Source organism: Euprymna scolopes, chromosome 26 (genome assembly GCF_053919585.1).
Source record: "Euprymna scolopes isolate OS-2025 chromosome 26, ASM5391958v1, whole genome shotgun sequence".
NCBI classification, from domain to species: domain Eukaryota; kingdom Metazoa; phylum Mollusca; class Cephalopoda; order Sepiida; family Sepiolidae; genus Euprymna; species Euprymna scolopes.
The window spans coordinates 74,504,218-74,525,268 of NC_136507.1; the positions used below are offsets into that span (position 1 = coordinate 74,504,218).

General features: G+C 36.2%; 1 protein-coding gene across 2 annotated transcripts in view; it reads right to left on the minus strand.

The window, feature by feature from the left end:
- LOC145248188 (uncharacterized) overlaps window positions 1-21,051 on the minus strand; it is a 558,365-nt gene that overhangs the window by 444,964 nt on the left and 92,350 nt on the right. For both annotated transcript variants that reach the window (XM_080110044.1, XM_080110045.1), the window contains exon 2: window positions 3,008-3,031. The gene's annotated coding sequence lies outside the window, so the exon portion shown is untranslated. The remainder of the gene's footprint in view (window positions 1-3,007; window positions 3,032-21,051) is intronic.

The following is a 21,051-nucleotide window of genomic DNA, read 5'->3' on the forward strand; positions in this document are numbered from 1 at the left end:
CCAAGACCTTCCAAAGGGCAAATGAACCCTTTTTCAGAGTCAACGGCCAACTAGCACCGTGTGTGTTTGTGTGTATGTATGTGTGTGTTGAGGTGGAGAGGGCTCCCTCCCATAGGCCGTGGTGAAGGCCATCTTTCTAGGAGAAGCAAATCTGATTTTAAAAAAACATAAAGCGGGAGACCAGTACCCGCATTAAACTGGTCTGCAGTTTAACTTGCTGCTGGCTATCTTGCTCTTGCTTGTTGCTGGATCTCAACATTTTGAACCGAGAGAGACACTTAGCTACCGTACAAAGCTAACATCATCTGTGTATAGATACTCCTTCAGGCATTTGTCTATAAAAATGGTCCTGTGGCGATGGAAGTCATTTTTGGGCTCATAGACTTTTAGTGTCTGAGGGAGTGGCACTCGTCTGACAAGACGTTGCAATCATCATCATCATCATATATAACTTGAAAGCTTCTAAACGTTTGAGGTTGATGTTGTAAGGAAAATGAACGATCATTCTTTTACAAAAAAGCCATAAACACAAAATGAAAACAGGAATAATAAAAGAACAAATGAAATGAAAAAAAAAGATAAAATGCCACCCGATTAATGGTTGTGTTCACCTGCAAAGTAATTTTGCAAAGATTTAATTTCAGGTTTTGTTAATTGTAATCATTTCAATGAATAATTGATTATTACGTGTTTTACACGTTCATAAAATTGCTGCTGCATGAATTTGCATGTGTTCTACAAATATTAGATGAAAAGGGGGAAGAGAGCAAGTGAAGAAGAGACCAACAGTGGAGGAGAAAGAGTGGGCAATGAGAACGAGAGACCAGTTAGCGGAGTGGAAAAGTTACAAGAGAGACCAGTCAGACGAGGGAGGGGGGAATGACAACGAGAGACCAGTCAGACGAGGGAGGGGGGAATGACAACGAGAGACCAGTCAGAGGGGTGGAGGAGTGACAACGAGAGACCAGTTAGCGGGGTGGAGGAGTGACAACGAGAGACCAGTTAGCGGGGTGGAGGAGTGACAACGAGAGACCAGTTAGCGGGGTGGAGGAGTGACAACGAGAGACCAGTTAGCGGGGTGGAGGAGTGACAACGAGAGACCAGTCAGAGGGGTGGAGGAGTGACAACGAGAGACCAGTTAGGGGGGTGGAGGAGTGACAACAAGAGACCAGTTAGGGGGGTGGAGGAGTGACAACGAGAGACCAGTTAGGGGGGTGGAGGAGTGACAACGAGAGACCAGTTAACGGGGTGGAGGGGTGACAACGAGAGACCAGTTAACGGGGTGGGAGGGTGACAACGAAAGACCAGTCAGAGGAGTGGAGGGGTGAGATCGAGAGACCAGTTAGTCGGGGGGAGGGAGTGTGAATGAGAAATCAGTTAGCGGGAAGGGGGTGAACGAGAGAAAGGAAGAGCCCTGTTAGCGGCGGTGGGTGGGGGGAGCGAGAGACCAATTAGGAGAGGAGAACAAGACACCAATTAGGGTGTAGGAGAGTAAGAACGAGAGACTAATTAGCGGGGGTGGGGAGAGAATGAGAGACTAGTTAGCGAGCGGAGGAGAACGAGAGAGAGAGAGAGAGACCAGTTAGCGGGAGAGGAGGTCGGATTATTTTTTATATAGTATTTTTGTAATTGATTTTCAGTAAATATCTTCAAATTAGCTTTTGAGTGAATTATTTTCTTACAGCAAGTTTTTTCGGATGTTACTTTTTGCAGTGGATTTTACCTTATTACAACTTCATTTGACTATATAATTTACATATATACATAAGAACTATATAATTTACATATATACATAAGAACTTCATTTGACTATATAATTTACATATATACATAAGAACTTTTTTTTTTTTTGACTTGGATTATTCCACCATGCTTTTATACTTTTCCTCATTGACACTGGACTTCATCTTGGAATATTTTTTCCTCTTATAAAATGTACATACAAACTTTAGTTTTCAATTCATGTGCTAACCAGACCGATTTATAAGCTGCCTTTGAATATTTATTCGCTAACCACGTTTCCTATAAGGATGTGCACCACGCATCGAAACTCCATGGAATAAGGAAAAAATTGAATCTTTGTATTCATTGTTGAAAAGTAAATTTGTTGTAAATTTTAATTTACAGAGTTTAATTCCAAATTTTTTACTTATATTAGTGTTGATTAATTGGAATCAGAAATCGGAAAGATCGGAACATTTGGGGGTATCAGAATCGGAAAAATTCCTGCCTATCTTCTGATGCCAAAAACGATTCTTTTAATTTTTTTTTTTTTTTGATTTTGTTTAAAACAGAATCGCCCACTGCTGGTAGTAATAATGATTTCAGTATTTATTGATTTTAAACTACTAGTAAAACGAAAATCTATAGACTAAGTTCTTGCAACAGTATTTTTTTACGCGTGAGAAAATGTATGCACATTTAATGTGTTTTTTTTATGACAATCGAGTAAAAATGATTTTCTAGTTAAATTTTTAGAGATTTATAAAGAATCGGAATCGAAATCAGTAATTGTAATGGAATTGGGAATTTAGTATGAAATCCAGGAAAATATTGGAACTGTCCCAAATACTAATGTATATATATATATATATATATATATATATATATATATATATATATATATATATAATACACACAATATACATTCTCAATTAAGTTCATAAGTTAAACTTAGAACTATCTTTTTTCAAAAAGTGCTCAATATAAAGTAAATATTTATAAAAATGAAAGTTATATAAACATTAGAACAACCTACAAAAGCTAACCAGCATTTTAATTTCAATACATGTTTTGATAAATATAGTAGCTCAAATAAGTCTTATCTTTTCATTGGTAAATAATATAGTGGGCATGTTGAACAATACGATGTAGACGTGAAAATAGCATTAGAAATTGTTGGGACCCCCCCCCAAATAAACAAAGTAGATAAGAAAAAAACAGGAAGTAAAAAACAGGAAGTAAAAAAGTAAAATATTACTCATTATCTTCCGTCGTTTGTACTAACCTTAGAAATTAGTTGATCAGTCATCTGAAATAAGAAAAACAAAAAGAAAAATTAGTTATCATGATGATATTTATTTCTATGATCGATAAGTTAATGTGTATCATATGACTGATAGGGTTCAGCACTCCATAGCATCTATTATATGAAGAGAAAATGTCTAAAACTTGAAAATTACACAACAAACACACACAAAGTTTTTTTTTTTTTTTTTTTTTTAAATCAGCGTAACCACAGAAGTATATCATCTGTATAGTTTTATGGAGCAATTCTGGTTTCTGATTGGTTGCTAACAGAATGTGACTTAATTTGATCCATCAGTTCCTATTGGCAGCGTCCATAAGTAGAACCTTCCAACTTTCAGTGATCATACACTTATATATAAAAGAATATTGCAAAATTTCTTTTTTCACTCTCATTCACCCCTAATAAGACACAGCGCCCCTTGGATGGAAGGGGTTACTATTTGAGACCACATCTACAGGAACACTATATAGAGAATTGAACGGAGAGATTGTTGTTCACATTACATTTAAACTTCCGCATGTCAGTGCAGTCAAGGAAGCAGGAGACCGGAAGGAAATTCCAAAGTCTAGCAGTTTGAAGGAAGAAACCATTAGAGTAGGTTTTCCGGTATCTATGGATCTCTATAATGAAGGGGTGGGATTTTGCCGCTTTATCATCGCTATTGCATGAAAACAGTTACCTTTATGAACGAACGTGGACTGAGAGAACACAACCAGAAACTGTTTCATCAGAGATTTCAACCGACGAAAATCCGCATTTTCATTCCGCATGGACTCTCGCTTGAGGTTGTCACCGCACTATCAACGGATCAGTTCAAGACGAAGTTGGACAGGTGCTGGTCAACTGTATATCCGACCGTTTAAATTCGCAACGCCCCTCCCTCCCTCCTTGTTTGCTTTCCTTCTTTTTTTCCTTTTCCCCGCGCCCTTCTTAACTGCGATGAAACATGTAATGTTCTAAGTTATGCCAAATGAATTGAATTCAATGGAATTGAATTGACTAATTTTATGTGTCCTCTTGCTACAGTAGCTCAGATGAAAAAGCCTCAAACACACTGCATATTCTCCAAACCCATTATCGCCAGCAGACTTATCTGCTTTGCTGAATCAAACGACCCTTTGTTGTGGTCAACAATTCCAACCTGTTTGAGATAAAGAATTTTTTGAATCAAAGCGGCAACTTGTTTATTTATGATAGACCCCATAATTTTGAAAAAAAAATGCGTTGAATGAACAGAGAACAAGGCCAAACATTTCTAAGACAGAACAATGACTATTCATCAATTCTTTTCGCAGTAAATCGACCCGAGAGATTGCAGATGTAAATAGACCAGAGTGAGCCGCGCGGAGAAAGAAATAGGAATCTGATGCTACAGGCAGTCCTCTTTTTCGGGATCACATTCTACTGTACACACAACCACTGCCAACAATTTCTCCTACTCTCCATCTGTGTCGAAAACTAAATGCAAATTCCATGAATAAAGTTCCTTATCTAGAACTTCCCAGCTATGGAACACAATACTGCGGAGCTGTTTCCTAGCTGACTACAACATGGTCGTTATCAAGTTCAAAATGTTCAACATTTTCTCGAACCAAAATAACGTAAATGGATTCTGATTAAAATAAGATTTTGTAGCATTATCTATTCTATTATATCTATAAAAGTGAAAATGTGTGCGAGGACACTTCTCAACCTATATACTCAACGAATTTTTAATCTATAGACTTGAAATTTGGTATAGAGGGTATTCAGACATGTGGAAACTTTTTAATCGGTTTTCATCCAGAAAAAAAAGTTGCCAAGGGGTCAAAATGGAAAATAAAATGGTACTTGGGAGTCATAGGAATCTTATCTGTTTGTCAACCGTTTCACGAATGCGCATGTGCGACCATGAAACATGATAGCTTCTGTATGTTAAGAATAAGTAGGTTTGAAAAGAGTTTTTAAAGATTGTGTCAAGCTGGTCTTATGGTTATCGTACTTGATTCACTGTCTTTAGGTTTTGATTTCGATCTCAGCTTGAGTATTTCTTTTTTACTTACAAGAAGTGAGCTGTTTAGAAAAAAAAATCGCATGCACATGTCTCAGTATGAATTAAAATATAATATTTATGCATATTTTACGACCAGGCAACGCCGGGCGGCCTGCTAGTATCTCGATATAAATGTGATTCAACAGTGTTATTATGTTTGGGGAATTCGTTTTACTCATTCTGCAACGGGTAGTTCACATTTTCTTTCTCAGATATTTAAACCTGCTAAAGTTTGTCAGTTTTACATTAATCGAATCATCGTATCACGTGACTTACCAAACTGACTCTTTCTCCTCAACAGGTATTTATCTTCCATGATCTTAGGAAGATCTTCAAGTTGTAAGCCAGTGTCTGTCAATTTTGTGTACGTCTTGACAGGTCTCCCTACTTAAGCGGTTTCATGTTTAGGATCCCACAGTACCACATCACTGACGACCTAATCTTTTCTTCAATAGCAATGTCCGACATATTGTGTTCTATCTCCTATTACTTAAGAGATCCTGTGCAGCTAACCATAGAGACAGCTAATGGTTGGATGTGTTTTCCAATATAAGTTTAATACTGCTCGGAGAATTCTAGTTCCATCTAACTTACTTTCAGTCTTTTAATGAGAATTCATGTTGGTGAACTATAAAGCAGCACCGTTTCCACTACGGCTCTAAAAAATTTTTCTTGATCTGTTCTGAGAGAGTAGATTTCCATATAACTTTCAGCCGATTAAGTGCACTCCAAGCCTTGGCTATTCTGACGTGGACGTCTTTTTTGGGTGCATGCGATGTGGCTGCCGAAATATTTGAATCATCTACTTGTTTGAGTGATGTTCTGTCTAGTGCTTCAATTGAGCCAATTTGGTGGTAAGGCATATATTCTGTTTTAGCTGCGTTTGTATGCAGTCCAATCAAAACAGCAGACTCTTCCAGGATATGTAGCAACTTTTGTGCATTAGCATGGTCATCAGCTAACAAAGCAAGACCATCAGCGTAATCGATAATCTTCTTTGTTGGATATCGTCTGCTTATTGCTGGATATTATGTTAGGCCATGTTTTCCATATTGATTAAGGTTTAGCCCAAATCGCTATCAATAAATTCCCTCACTCCCTATCGTTGCCTAAGTCTAAACACTGATTCCATGAACAGAGCTTCTTCCCTAGAACTGCCCGGCTGTGGAACTTTGTTCTGCTTTCCAGCCGACTACAATATCATTATCTTCAAGACCAATGTAGACAAGTTCTTGTTGAACCGTCCTCGTAAATGAATAATTATACCAAATTACCTCTACAAACTATTGTCATGCGACTGTCCCAATGACTACAATACACATTAACCTTTATCCTCGAGTGGCTTCTAGGCCTTGATATACGGTGAGCCCTTTGTAAAATTCTTTTTTTTTTTTAATGCTTCCATTTATAAATTGTAGACATAACCTTGTGAAGAATATTTGGAATCGTCTGCTTCCCATTTTCCAAAATGTGTTCCCTTTTGCAAATCAAAGAAGGCCATTAGATATAATTATAAGAATTTGCCGAACATAAATGGTTGAGTACTCTTGCTAAGCACAAACTAGAAAGATACTTTCTAGAAAGTTTATAATATAAAGCACCATTCCCCAGTTATAAACGACTGTCCGTCGAAGAATTAAGGGGGGGGGGATCAAAGAATTTGTGAAAGAGAGATTTTATGAGCACGTCCCAAGTAAATAATTTGGTATGGATGCAAGGAACAAACAAAGCAACAAACTAATTGGCAGGTTGACCAGTCATCAATGCAAACTCGAGTACAAATCACTTTCAGAAGAATCTAAGAGATTCCACGACCAAATTTAGGATAAATAACTTAGCCCCAAAACCATAAGACATCTCATTTAGTCTTTTATAATTATTTCCTTGGGTTGGAGTGGGTGCGAGGATCCATATGTTTGCACCAGCAACACAAACAACCTAAAAATGTCAGGGTTTTTTTCACATGCAACCAAGCATTTTTAGAAGAGGCACTGTCTGTCCGTTTCTGTTATAGATAAGCTTGTTGTACTTGAAATTTGATTTTGTTATGCTATATTTAAGTTTCAAACAGCATTTTCTTTGGTCGGTCATACATACTTGTTAACTTGAATTTTTGAGATGAGAATTGATAATCTATACAGTAATAGCGTAGTACCTTTAAGGTACGTACGTATGTCACGGTTCACTGATTATGAATTATTCGGTCAGGAGATTCTATTCATTAGATAGGTGATAACATACTACAAGCATTAAATTAAAAAAAATAAATAAATAAATGATGTCGCTTTTGGACAGTACATAAAATAAAATATACCTTCATAGTCTCCTTGCTAGGATCCAAGGGTAGTATCTGTTTTATCTAAAGATGGTATAATGATATCGTGGGGTTTCTGTCTGTGCCAGGCGGCCATACAATGGAAATATGTCAGACTTCTATAGGGATATTAGAGATAAACCGTAATAACCAGATTACTTAGACAAATAGTTTTACAGTTTTAAGAAAAAGGGCTACAGTAATACCGCAGTGTCTCGATTCACGCTAAGCGTCCACAAAATGTCCAGCAGCAATATATTACGTATGAAAGATACCGCTGTGGAATTTTCACAGGTCCCACTAGTTTGTATTGCTGCTCCAGCATTTTTTGCTACCATCTAAGCTAAGTTATCATGCTTTACTAATTAACCAATGTAACAGTATAAATGTATATTTGTGCATGCGTAGAGGAGCACTTTAAATAGACTAATGCCTATCAAGTTCTAATTTTGAGCCCTTGGCGGCTATTGTCAGAAGCTAAAAACCAAATCGAATTTGTTCCACAGGTCCGAATCCCTTATATACCAAATTGCAAGTCAAAAAAAAAAAAAAAAACGGCAGAAAAGTTTTGTAGAGACCGTTCTGCAGACAAACAGAAAGGTTTGCATAAAATTGTATTGTGTACATGAAAAGGTTAGTCTGTTTTAACATAAGGTCACACGCACCCACATGCGCGTGTGTGTATGATATAGGAATTCATTGTTTTTTAAGCACTATTGATATATGGAATACAAAATTCAAACTTCAATGGTTTTAAGACCAAAACTAAATTTAAAACCGTAAAAGTTTGAATTTTGTATTCCATATAAGTGTTGAGACATTATGTTGAACAAAGATGGTGGTGAATAATCAGTGCAGTTCTGATCTTGAGTATTAAATAATTCCTAGTAACAAAGATGGCAGCGAAGAATCACCTTGTGGTTATAAAAACGATCGTCGAAATCATTGGTGGCATACCCATTAGGAGTCAAAAACATTTTAACAATATATATATATATATATATATATATATAGTCATCCACATGCAGTACTGTTTCACTGTTTCACAGCTCATCAGTGCAGCTAGACAAGCAACTACCTCAAGCCAGGATCAAAACCCGATTGACCAAACGACAGTCGGAGCTTCTAACCATTGCGCTATATGGATGCTGCTATGCGGGCAGTGAATTAACAATGTTTTGATATTGTCCAAATACTTAAGCTCAATTTGTTTTACACAAAGAGCATTGCTTCATACGCTAATGGTAATTCGTGTATCATTTCTCAATATGCTCAACTCAAGATGAGGAGCATTATAGTCATCCACATACGGTACGGTTTCGCTGTTTCACAGCTCGTCAGTGCGGATAGACAAGCACCTCAAGCCAGGATCGAAACCCGATTGGCCAAGCGACAGTCGGAAAAAGATTATTTTAAATAAAGCAAGCCTATCAGGGTAGTAGAAGCTCTACTTGGTTAAGCGGAGCAATTCATAAATTAAAAGATGAAGGATAAAAGTTACATGGAACTTTAGTTTTTAATGATGAGAATCATTTAGCTTCGAAATGCCATGATCTAAAGAGGTTCTTTTTTTACTCTCTTCTCATTTTTGTCCTTATTGATTTGATTATACAAAGTTCGATGTAACTTTTATTCGTCATCTTTTAATTCATATATCTTATTTCATAATGCCCAGGTTGCGTCATATCCTTTGAGAAGAAAATCTAACAATTGTTAAGCGATGCATGTGTGTTTGTCAGATCACCTGTTCGGAAAAAAAAAAAAAGAGGGGGGGGGAAGAATTCAATAAAAGATGTTTATAATTTTATGAAATCGAAATTGATATTCTTTGATGAAGTTAAAAAAATTAAAAATATTGTGTGAATATAAAAAGTTGAGAAAAAACTGTAAGCAATAATAGAAAAGATTAAAGAAATAATTAAAAAAAATGGTTAGGAAATAGACAATAGGAAAAAAAGATTTGTGAAAAAGCAAAAATGGGAGAGAGAGAGAAAAGTGCGGAGGGAGATAGAGAGAGGGAAAGAGAGGGAAGTGAGAGAGAGAGGGAAGTGCGAGAGAGAGAGGGGGGTGGGAGTGCGAGAGAGAGAGAGGGGGGAAGTGTGAGAGAGAGAGAGGGAAGTGAGAGAGAGAGAGAGAGGGAAGTGTGTGAGAGAGAGAGAGGGAAGTGTGAGAGAGAGAGAGGGAAGTGAGAGAGAGAGAGGGAAGTGAGAGAGAGAGAGGGGGAAGTGTGTGAGAGAGAGAGAGGGAAGTGTGAGAGAGAGAGAGAGGGAAGTGTGAGAGAGAGAGAATGAGAGTGGGAAAGTAAGTAAGAAAGTGTGAGAAAGAGAGAGAGAAGGGGAAGTGTGAGAAAGAGAGAGAGAAGGGGAAGTGTGAGAAAGAGAGAGAGAGAAGGGGAAGTGTGAGAAAGAGAGAGAGAGAAGGGGAAGTGTGAGAAAGAGAGAGAGAGAAGGGGAAGTGTGAGAAAGAGAGAGAGAGAAGGGGAAGTGTGAGAAAGAGAGAGAGAGAAGGGGAAGTGTGAGAAAGAGAGAGAGAGAAGGGGAAGTGTGAGAAAGAGAGAGAGAAGGGGAAGTGTGAGAAAGAGAGAGAGAAGGGGAAGTGTGAGAAAGAGAGAGAGAAGGGGAAGTGTGAGAAAGAGAGAGAGAAGGGGAAGTGTGAGAAAGAGAGAGAGAAGGGGAAGTGTGAGAAAGAGAGAGAGAAGGGGAAGTGTGAGAAAGAGAGAGAGAAGGGGAAGTGTGAGAAAGAGAGAAGGGGAAGTGTGAGAAAGAGAGAAGGGGAAGTGTGAGAAAGAGAGAGAGAAGGGGAAGTGTGAGAAAGAGAGAGAGAAGGGGAAGTGTGAGAAAGAGAGAGAGAAGGGGAAGTGTGAGAAAGAGAGAGAGAAGGGGAAGTGTGAGAAAGACAAAGAGAAGGGGAAGTGTGAGAAAGACAAAGAGAAGGGGAAGTGTGAGAAAGAGAGAGAGAAGGGGAAGTGTGAGAAAGAGAGAGAGAAGGGGAAGTGTGAGAAAGAGAGAGAGAAGGGGAAGTGTGAGAAAGAGAGAGAGAAGGGGAAGTGTGAGAAAGAGAGAGAGAAGGGGAAGTGTGAGAAAGACAAAGAGAAGGGGAAGTGTGAGAAAGAGAAAGAGAAGGGGAAGTGTGAGAAAGAGAGAGAGAAGGGGAAGTGTGAGAAAGAGAGAGAAGGGGAAGTGTGAGAAAGAGAGAGAGAAGGGGAAGTGTGAGAAAGAGAGAGAGAAGGGGAAGTGTGAAAGAGAGAAGGGAGAAGTGTGTGAGAGAGAAGGGAGAAGTGTGAGAGAGAGAAGGAGGAAGTGTGAGAGAGAGAAGGAGGAAGTGTGAGAGAGAGAAGGAGGAAGTGTGAGAGAGAGAGAGTGGGAAATAGAGAGAAAGATGAAAAAGCGAGGAAGAGGAGTAAGCGAAAGAAAGGGGGAAGAAATGCAAGAAGGGGAAATGCGAGAAAGGAGGAGGAAATGCGAGAGAGAGAGAGAGAGGGAAGAAGTGCGAGAGAGGGGGAAGAAGTGCGAGAGAAAGAGAGACAGGGGAAGTGTGCAAGAGGGGGAAGTGCAAGAGAGAGAAAGGGGAGTTCGAGAGAGAGAGAGTTCGAGAGAGAGAGAGTGCGAGAGAGAGAGAGAGAGAGAGAGAGAGAGAGAGAGAAACTGGAGGAAGTGCGGTTATCTCAATTCGGTTATCTTTATGATTGTTTCTATTATCCTTCCGGTTATTCCTTCGGTTTTGATTAACTTTTTACGATACTTTTTATTTATTAAATTGTTAGGTGAAAGTACAGAATAGGTAACGGAAGCTGCCCCCATGTTAAGATCTTTTTTAAAAATAACATTTACAAAAATCATTCTTAATTCGGGAAAGAGCAACCGGAAGGGAAGTGGAAACAATAATCATAAAGATAACCTACAATTCTATAGTTAAGGAAATTATTTATATTTCTAGAATGCATTACTCTTAGGTAATCAGAATATATTGCTTATAGAAGGAAATTTCCGTGAAAGTGTGAACATTACTGCTAGAAGGGTATTCTACTGAGGAAGAAGCATTACTCTCAGAAAATACCGCATGAAAACATTACTACTTTGACAACATTACACTTGGTAATCTTTTTTCTCAACAAGATTGACCCTCAGCCTTCTAGTTTGGTTGTTTTTGGTTTACGGCATATCAACCCTTTTCAGGTTATTTAATGCTGAATCCAATGATTTTGAAGAAAAATATCTTAATAGGGTCAGAGTGGACCTGGGAGCAATGGCAATTAAGGGGTGGCTCAGCACTCCCCAAAGCCCACAAGCTGGGACCTCACCGTCGGATATAGTTTAAGGTCATATCTAGGACCTCAGCATTCTAATATGGATTTCGGAAGAAAATAAACAGGAGCAAAAAGTTTGATTCTTTATTTTTTTTAAGAACCAGATCGAATAATACAATTAGACGTTGGAGCATGACGTGACCAACCGACTGATTGAATCAGGTCGCTCCGATTTCCCTTAGCCAAAATAAGGACCGAAGTGGAAGGATAGCTCAGCCACCAGGTCTCATCTTCCAGCATCTGGGGTCGACATTCACAGTCTATAGGTAGCCTTGTTTTTTTTTTTGGGGGGGGAGGAGGCGTTACACCTTAATACATAAGGTTGCAGATGGCAAATTCATCCATTCCCCCACTTGCTGACAGGGCACAGCGAGACAGAGAGAGAGAGAGAGAGAGAGATGGTGGGAGAAAGAGAGGGGTAGGAGAAGAGAGGGGTGGGGAAAAAAGAGTCATGCCCAGGTTGTCAGTCCAGGTTAATATCCACTTCATCACAACCACCTCCCACCATAGAATTGACAAGACAAAGAGAAAGAACGAAGAAAACCATAAAGAAATAATAAAATAATGAAAACTAAAAACAATCAGTTACTTTAAGTGGGGGAAAAATCAATAACTAAATCCCAAAGTCTCTTCTTACCCTAACCCGCCTTCCCCATTAACATCCTCTTGGATTCCTCAAAGACACTGCCAGTCCTTTCTTACCATTATTTATCGATTCCGCTGCTCAGCGCGAGGCAAGTATCTCCCCCTCGCCCCTTCACTCATCTCAAACAGTCAATTAAAAGCAGGAATCACTTTGCAAGCAGTTTTTTTTTTAATTTTATTTATTTATTTATTTTTTTATACATCTGCCGCTTTATTAATATAAGTCTTTTGTCCTCGAACAGATCAATCTTTGTCTTCTGAACATCGAGAGACTAATTTAGCCAAATTAGTGACCTCATCGTTTCAAACGCAAAAGATGAGAGAATCAATGAAGACGAGATGAAATTCGCAGAATTTTTTTTTCTTTTTCTTCAGTTTAAGTAGACTATGGTCTTTCTTTAAAAAAAAGAAAAAAAGAAGAGAAAGAAATCACTTAGAGAACTTATCCAAGCTATTAATATCCCCTTTGTTAATATCAAAAGTCTATATTTCTCGTAGTATATAAAAAAATAGTATACAGAAATTGGGTCACATCTCTGAAAATATTATTCCACAAGTTTAATTTGAAAATTTAGAAAACCGAATTTTTTAATTCAATAATTAAAATCATTTTTTTCTAAGACGTTCGTTCATTAAACAATTTATTCATAGGAAATTTAGTATCTCATTTTTTTTTATCTTAACAATAATGCAACAAAAAATTAAATTAGTGCTTTTTAAAAAATTTAATTGAAAATCAAATTAATTTAATTAATTGGTGCTTCTTCGTTATAATAGCGAAATTCGAAAATCAAAACATAAAACTTCAAGTAAAACCAATGATATCTACTTAATTGCCATGTCAAATTTAGTAACATATCCAAAAATTACGAAAAACGATAATGTAGAAAATTAATTATTAATGAAAATAGTTTTCGAAAAATTTTCAAGTTTATGCATAACTAGCATGAAGTCGTCTTGTTACAATTAATGGCGGGATATCACAATAATTGATTCGTCAAAGTACATGTTTTATTTAATAATGCAGTAATCTATCTATATTCTACTATTATATAAAAGGAACTTTGTGTGCGAGTTCGTTCCCTATAAATTCCAAAACGGCTGGGCCGAGTGTTATGAAACCTCACGCAAATGTACTTTATGAATCTGGCAGTGTTCTTAGATCAGTTTTGTATCCGAATGTCTTCGATAAGTATCTATAATTGAAAAAATTCAATGAAAGAAGGAACAGGTGATTTTGACCAAAGCTAACAATATATTCAGCCTAACATAGCAAGTGGATCTGAGAAGTTTTATAACCACACAAACAGAAAGGCCCGGCATATAAAATCAACAGTAGGTTCTTTGATATAACAGGGGCGTGTTCAAAATGAATGTTTCTGTTTAGAGCACAATTGGATTATGATAATTGTCTTTTGCATTTAAACGTTAATTCAAGGCATTATATAATAAAGATATTGCTATAAAATCAACATTAGGTTCTCTACAGTGCAATGTAGACTACAATGTATTGTGGACTAAGTCACTGCAGTGAAGCACGTGAAGATTCTTCCAGGTGCATCGTGATGGGTTCTCAACTAGAGCAGGCAATCAATCGATTGAAAAATGGGCGATTTCACCGATTTCAGTGACAATAAAAATATGAAAGGGTGAAACATTTATTGATCATCATTCAATACCGGGCAACGTCGGATCTTCCTGCTAGTATTTAGTTAACTGCGACATGACAATTAAATAGATAACATTGCTTTTAGTCAAAACTGACATTAAAAATAGATACAATTGTCTTAATGAAAATTCTTTCTTTCGCTCCATTAAATGAGACAAAAATGATTCGCCAGTGTTTGCACTAGCATTCAAATAAGATCATAGAATCACATTTCAGATATTTTTATTTTTTTTATTTTATTTTATTTTTTTTTTTTGATGAGGACTGAGAATTTGGATTATTTAGACTACTGTTCTCATCTTGGGTCAATGTGGCCTAACAGATAAGTGCTAAGTAATAATCAGTTTTAAGTGACAGTCTTCAGAGGTTGATGGTTCAATTATCAGTATGGGCGATATAATTGTGAATTAAGATTTCTGCTCGATCATGGCTACCCCTGTGGATTAAAGCATTCCATTCAAAATTGTGAACGCATTCCAGAGTTTGACAAGATACACATGAAAAAAAGTCAGAAGTTATATCAGTTGAAACATTGTGAGAATAACATCCAAAATGAGAACAATAGTCCGAAAAATCCAAATCAGAGAATTACGAATTAGAATTTAAACGGTGATTAATTACTTATTTTTTTAATGATTCTTTATTGGATGAGTGGTTCTATTTCACTATTACGCTGAATTCTATTTATGCATAGTTTCTGCATTCTGCATAATTGCATAGAATTTAAGATGAAAACGTTCTAGCACACGTAAATATTTTTATCTCTCTCCCTATATATATATATATAAATGACCTTGTCAGTGTGTGTGTGTGTGTGTGTGTGTGTGTGTGTGTGTGAAAAGTCTCTACCAAACTCCTCTCTGAATATTTAGTCTAAAGAGTTGAAATTTGATATATAGGATATTTGAACTTGTAGCATACTTTCGATTTCGTTTTTAGCCGGCAAAAAATTGCTGTTGAGCAGTCAAAATTGAAAACAAGACAGTTGACCTTTGCAAGTGTAGTCGTCCAAACATGTTTACATGCACAAATCTACATTCATAGGTTAAACAACATTATTTGTGAACTATTTATATGCATATGGGTGTGACTCAGAAGCTAACGAATGAAGCTGGAGAGTTGTAGGTTTTGGTTTCAATTCTAGCTGATGGCACCAGTCTTTTTTTTTTTTTTTTTTTTTTTTTTACTTTTCGAAATCGTTACTATATATGCGATACAATATAATAATTAGTAGATTTTTGCCTCTAATAAATACGAAATCTCCATAAAATCTATATCATATTTAAGCTCATTTTATAACCGGGCAACACTGAGCAGTCTGCTAGTATATATATGTATATATAAACAAAAATCTATTACATTGTATTCAATATAGTAACAATTTCGAAAAGTATATAAAAAAATGATTTGGGTGCCATCAGCTAGAATCGAAACCAAAACATACATTCCTTGACCTCTGAGCCACACCCATGCATATATAGTTAAAAAAAATAACGTTGTTTAACCTATGACTGTAGATTTGTGCATGTAAACAGGTTTAGTCGACTACTCCTGCCAAGGGCAACGGTTTTGTTTTCAATCTTAACCTCTTAGCAACAATTTTTGTCGGCTAAAATACAAATCGAAAGTGTGCTACAGCTCCCAAATACAATATTTATCAAATTTCAAATATTCACAAAAGACTTTGGTAGAGACATTTTGCACACATACACACACCGTCAAGGTCACTTATATATATATATATATATATATACAGGGTGTTCGAAAAGAAGCTGACGGATTCGAAACTTAAATTCAACTGAAAGTGCCACTCTATGATAGATATCGACTCCTTGATGGTGTAACGATTCATGAAGACTTTTGTAGAGTTAATCAAGATGCTCTGAAATCTTTTCTCGCTAGTTTGATGCTTCTATTGTTCAATCTTATATTTGATCAATTCAGCTTCTTTTAGAACACCCTATATACATTACTCATTATGATAAAGTAGAGAACATGAAAATTTTTTGTGCCATTCAGTTAAATTTACAACTACAGTTTCTCCTCTTCTGTGTTTTTTTTTCCGGTGTAGGAAGATAATCCAAATTGCATGAATCAGACTTTTTTATCAGATTCAATGAAACTTTGGTTGCGCCATTAAAATATATGATCATAAATGAACAAAAAGGTCCTAAAATAAAAATTTTCATGCATTGAATGTTCAGGCAAATTAGCTTATATCTATTAAACTAGAATTAGCGGTGCTTATTCAAATTGGCACTTATGGTAGCGTTTAAACGCAAAGAAAATACAAAAATGTCTGTATGATGTACGTACCAGTCACTGGACGAAGATGAAAAGTTCTTAAAATCACATTATTTGATCAAGTAGTTTTTTGTTTTTTTTCTTTTGCTTTTTATTCAAGAAAATCAAATATTACTGTTTGGATGGGTGAAAAAAGCGTGCAAAAATTAGTAAACAAGGGCAGACAACCAAGATGCACATGGAAACTGTCAAAATAATCATTAATTAGCTCCCCTTACGTTATTGCTTCCTCTGTCACTTATCGGTAAAAAAATAAAAATAAAAAAGCAAAATTGTTTTTCGTAAAAAAAAAAAAGAAAAAAAAAATCTACTTCATCAATTTTTTGTGATTTTTGGAATATAACTTTATTACATGATAAGTAAGTACAATATAAAAATTTGTTCTTCATTTTTGTTCATCACATAAGTGCCAATTTTAATAAGCACCGAATTAGCTACTAAAGTCAAATAGTTTTTAGAGTCATCTCTTGGTTGTATTTTTGATGTTGGTAGTTGATATCGTACATCATTATGAGGTGGAAAACAAAATTTATATTTACTGCTGAGTAGATTTTAAAAAGTTATCGTCAAAATTCATCAACAATGGAGGAAATCAGTTGCTGAAAAAAAAATCCAAATGGAGAATCTGTTAAATAAAACACATACTCTCACATTCCACAAAAATGGCAGCCTCTGAATTCCTTTGGGTAAAATCTAGTTACTCAAACATAAACCTCGCCAGCGCCACCTGTCAGACCAAAGGGGGAGATAACTCAACAAAATATTTCTACTCGTATCTTTGTAATCGTCTCTGGAGATGCCATCATCAAAAAGCTTCAAGTGTCCCGTCATGTGTGTCTGTGGCGCTAGTGGTTCGAATAAAAGAGACCTAAACGCATTTGGGCCATTGGAACGTCCTTTGATATGTCCGTTGTATGAGGCCTAATTTAATTTGGGTGATTCCACTAGTGTACACGTGCTTTATTTAACATTGGCGGGATTATTGTAGCTGTAGTCATCTTTAATTCCTCGAAGAATGAGATCAAATTAGCGGATTTAAATAACTGAAAGAGTTTGGCAAAAGAGAATGACACGAGGCAGAAGTCAATAAAATGCAACAAATTAGAAAACAAATTAGAAAACATAAAATACTAAAATGAATAAAGAAGGACAACAAAAGAGACAGAAATAATGAGAATGAAATTTGATGAATAAATTATGTGTAAATAATAGATTCTGAAGCTGCTAGTTTCGTTGCAAGCAAATTTGGCATATAGACAACTGATGACTTTTTTAACAAGGACGCCATCACTTATCAAGACCTGGAGGCCACTCGAGGATAAAACTTAATGTGTGTAAGATGGTCAGTGAGGCAACTGCATAACAATCGGTAGTGTTGAAAATTGGGTAGAATTTGATTTTTTAAGGGGACGGCTCAACAAGAACTTGTTTACATTGGACTTGAAAACGATCATGTTGTTGTTAGCTGGCAAGTGGACCCGTGCGACAGAGTTCTACAGCTGGGCAGTTCTAGGAAAGAAACTTTGTTTATGGAATTTACATTTAGATGTAGGTACAGATAGAGAGTGGGAGAAATTGTGAACAGTGGTTATAGCTAGACGAGTGCTTATTATGAATGTTTTGTGGGGAGAAGCAAATAGTGAAGTTAAGAACTTTTCATTAAAACAATTGCCTCCCACGTCTCGCCTGTGAGAAAGAGGCTGTAAGGAGAAGAAAAGGGATGTTGTTTATTTGATTTCAAAACCGGTTTTGAATCCTGTCAAGGCAACTAATGGTGCTCTGAGTAGCTGCTCCCCAGATGTGACAATAGTGCTCTTTTTTAGGATGCATTTGGTTCTTATACAGGTAGAGGATTGCGTCAGGAACAGGATCTGAAGTTGTTAGAATGATCCAACCATTTTAATCAGAAATGGAAGGAATGGTCGACTCCAAAATAATTTAAAAAAAAAGAAAAAAAAAATCATAGCGACATCCACAAAAATGTCGACTTTCTAGTCCTAGCTATCAGCAGCAGACAAAAAAAGCTCAATCTTTATAATTATAAAACTGTGGACCGTATTCTTGTTTGTTTGTTCACAATTTAATTAATATGTACAAAAGGTACACTGTTTTCACAAATAATTTTCATACTGACTGTCGGACTGAGGTACACTGCCTGGGTATATCACCCAGGAGGTCCACCCACCCAGGCTTTGCCCACTCGGTGGGGCAAGTTTATTGCTTGTCGCCCGAGGCGCCCTGAACGGGGATGCTCAGGCCATTTTTGTCGAGGAAAGAGTGGCCCTTCTTTAGGGGAGCTTACCTGTATCGCACCCTCTGAGCTCGTGTCACATAATGCTTCGGTGGAGAGCATTTAAATATCTATTGAAAGCGGACTTATATTCAATTTTATTCCCGCATGATTCTATACAACATATTTTTTTTTTTTTCAAAACAATCTAGATTCAGTTAACACCCTCATTTGCATATTACGTTACAGAAAATCCATTTTGATAATTAACTCGATTTTATTGTTTGTTATAATAGAATTGGGGTTTGTTTTACTGTATACATAGATTCGAAAAAGTTGCAAAAAAAAAAAAATATATATATATATATAACTAATAAATGTTATTAAAAGGCAAGATAAGTTACTTTTCTACTCAACTGGATAATTTTTTAGTGTTTTTTATTTAATGTAACATGTTTATTCAGCTCGACAAACATACAGTGTTTACCGATGTGTTGGAAAATTCAAAATGGCACCGAATTCTCTGCTGAACACGGTAAGTTTGGGAAAATGAGTTAAAAATAAAAAATATACAACATACTGTTAGGAAACTCTGGAGAGGAAGAGTCACATTGGTCCAGGCAAGGAGCCTGTCATGATGATGATGATGATGATGAGGACTGTTAGAAACTAGCTCAATATATGTTACCGTGACATACGCTGACATATATTCGGTGGGTTTTTAACAGTATTTGGTATATTTTTTTTAATTTTTAACTCATTTTCCCAACCATATCGTGTTCAGCAGAGAGTTCGACACAATTTTGAATTTTCCAAAACATCGGTAAACACTGGATATTTTTCGAGCCGAATAAACATTTTATATTAAATAAAAACACACAAAAAAAATATCAAATTAGGTTGAAAATTAACTTATCTTGCCTTTGATAACATTTATTTGTTATATGTTTTTTTGACAACTTTTTTGAATCTATTTGTACAGTAAAACAAACCCTAGAATTGTTTTAATTGTTCTATTTAGAAATAGAATAGAAAGCTAATTTATTTAATTTATATTTAATTTATTTTCAATTATTAATAGCCGGAAGTAAGCTTATTTATTTTCCGCTTTAATCTATGAGAGTTACTTCACGTTTGATTTTCATAAACCAAGATGGATGTGTTTTATGCTTCCCTAAACCCAACATGTGATCAATTTTCGTAACAAGTTAGGATATTCGGTGTATCTTAAATAATATGCGACTAATCCCTCTGCCCGACAATATGTTTTGACCAGGCAAGGGCGGGTATATGCAACTAGTTATAATATAAATTGGGGGGGGGGGATATTTGATAAATATTAATCATTGATAACATTATCTGAAATAGCAAGAGCAAAAGATATCCAAAAAAGTTATCTTGTCAGATTTTCAAAGTCAGACTCAAATATCATTTAAGTGGACAAATTAGACTTTGCCAATCATATTGTAGATCAATAACTAATAAAATCCGGCAAGGGATTTTATCCTCGACCTCCAAAATCAACAGAGATTAGACCATTCTTGTAATGACCTGAACCCAGTTGATTGTGGCGTAATGCTGGTTCTGTGTAGTTATAGGATGACCAGACTTTGCGGTCTCTATTTGTGAAGGGGTTAATGGTGTGCTAATCATCGTAAGTGCCTTCACCGAGGAATACCGATGGGACTGCCCAAGCACTTTTTTCAGGTCAGTGCCCCTCCTCGGGGGCGCTGACCTCTCAGTCCCATTTTCCGATGTTGGTGTTACAGTTCTTGCAGTGGGAGAGAACGAAATATAGAAGCAATAGTGGGGTTTTTTTTGGTTTTTTTTGCTTTTTGTACAATTTGTTTTGAAAATTTCTTAGTCTGTTCAAGACAATTGATAATGTTTTAACGTTTGCCTTAGAATTTTCCTCACCCCATTTATTTTTAATGGAAATCGCTCCAGACAAGGTGTTAAACTAATTAATGTAAGGAGCTAAAAATAACAAAAAATGATTATTTCAAAGATAGAACAATAGTTTTAGAACAAAAAAAAATACTATAAGTAGGAGGAAAACAGTCCGCAGGAAGAGACCACTAGATCAACGAGTCAACTGACATGGAACAAAGAAAACATGTAATGTGAACAGACATCTTACGCTCATTTGCTTATATAGTCTCCTGTAGACATGGCCCCTAATTAGTAGTCCCTTGTATCGAAGTGGTAATATTTTTTTGTTTAAGGGTGAACAAGAAAAAAGAAAAAAAGTACGTCTGGAAGAGAGAGGTTGCAGATAACAAGAAAGGGCGGGACCAATCAAATTGCAGATACGTTTCTGAACCTTATCAAGGACCATCAAATGAAAAAAAAAGCTCCACAAGTACCGTGTGTGTAAACATGTACAACGTTACACTAGTATTTCTGATTTTATATATATATATATATATATATATATATATATATATATATATATATATATATATATATACTTATTTACTATCATAATTATTAAATACCTACAGACACTAGTGTTTCATC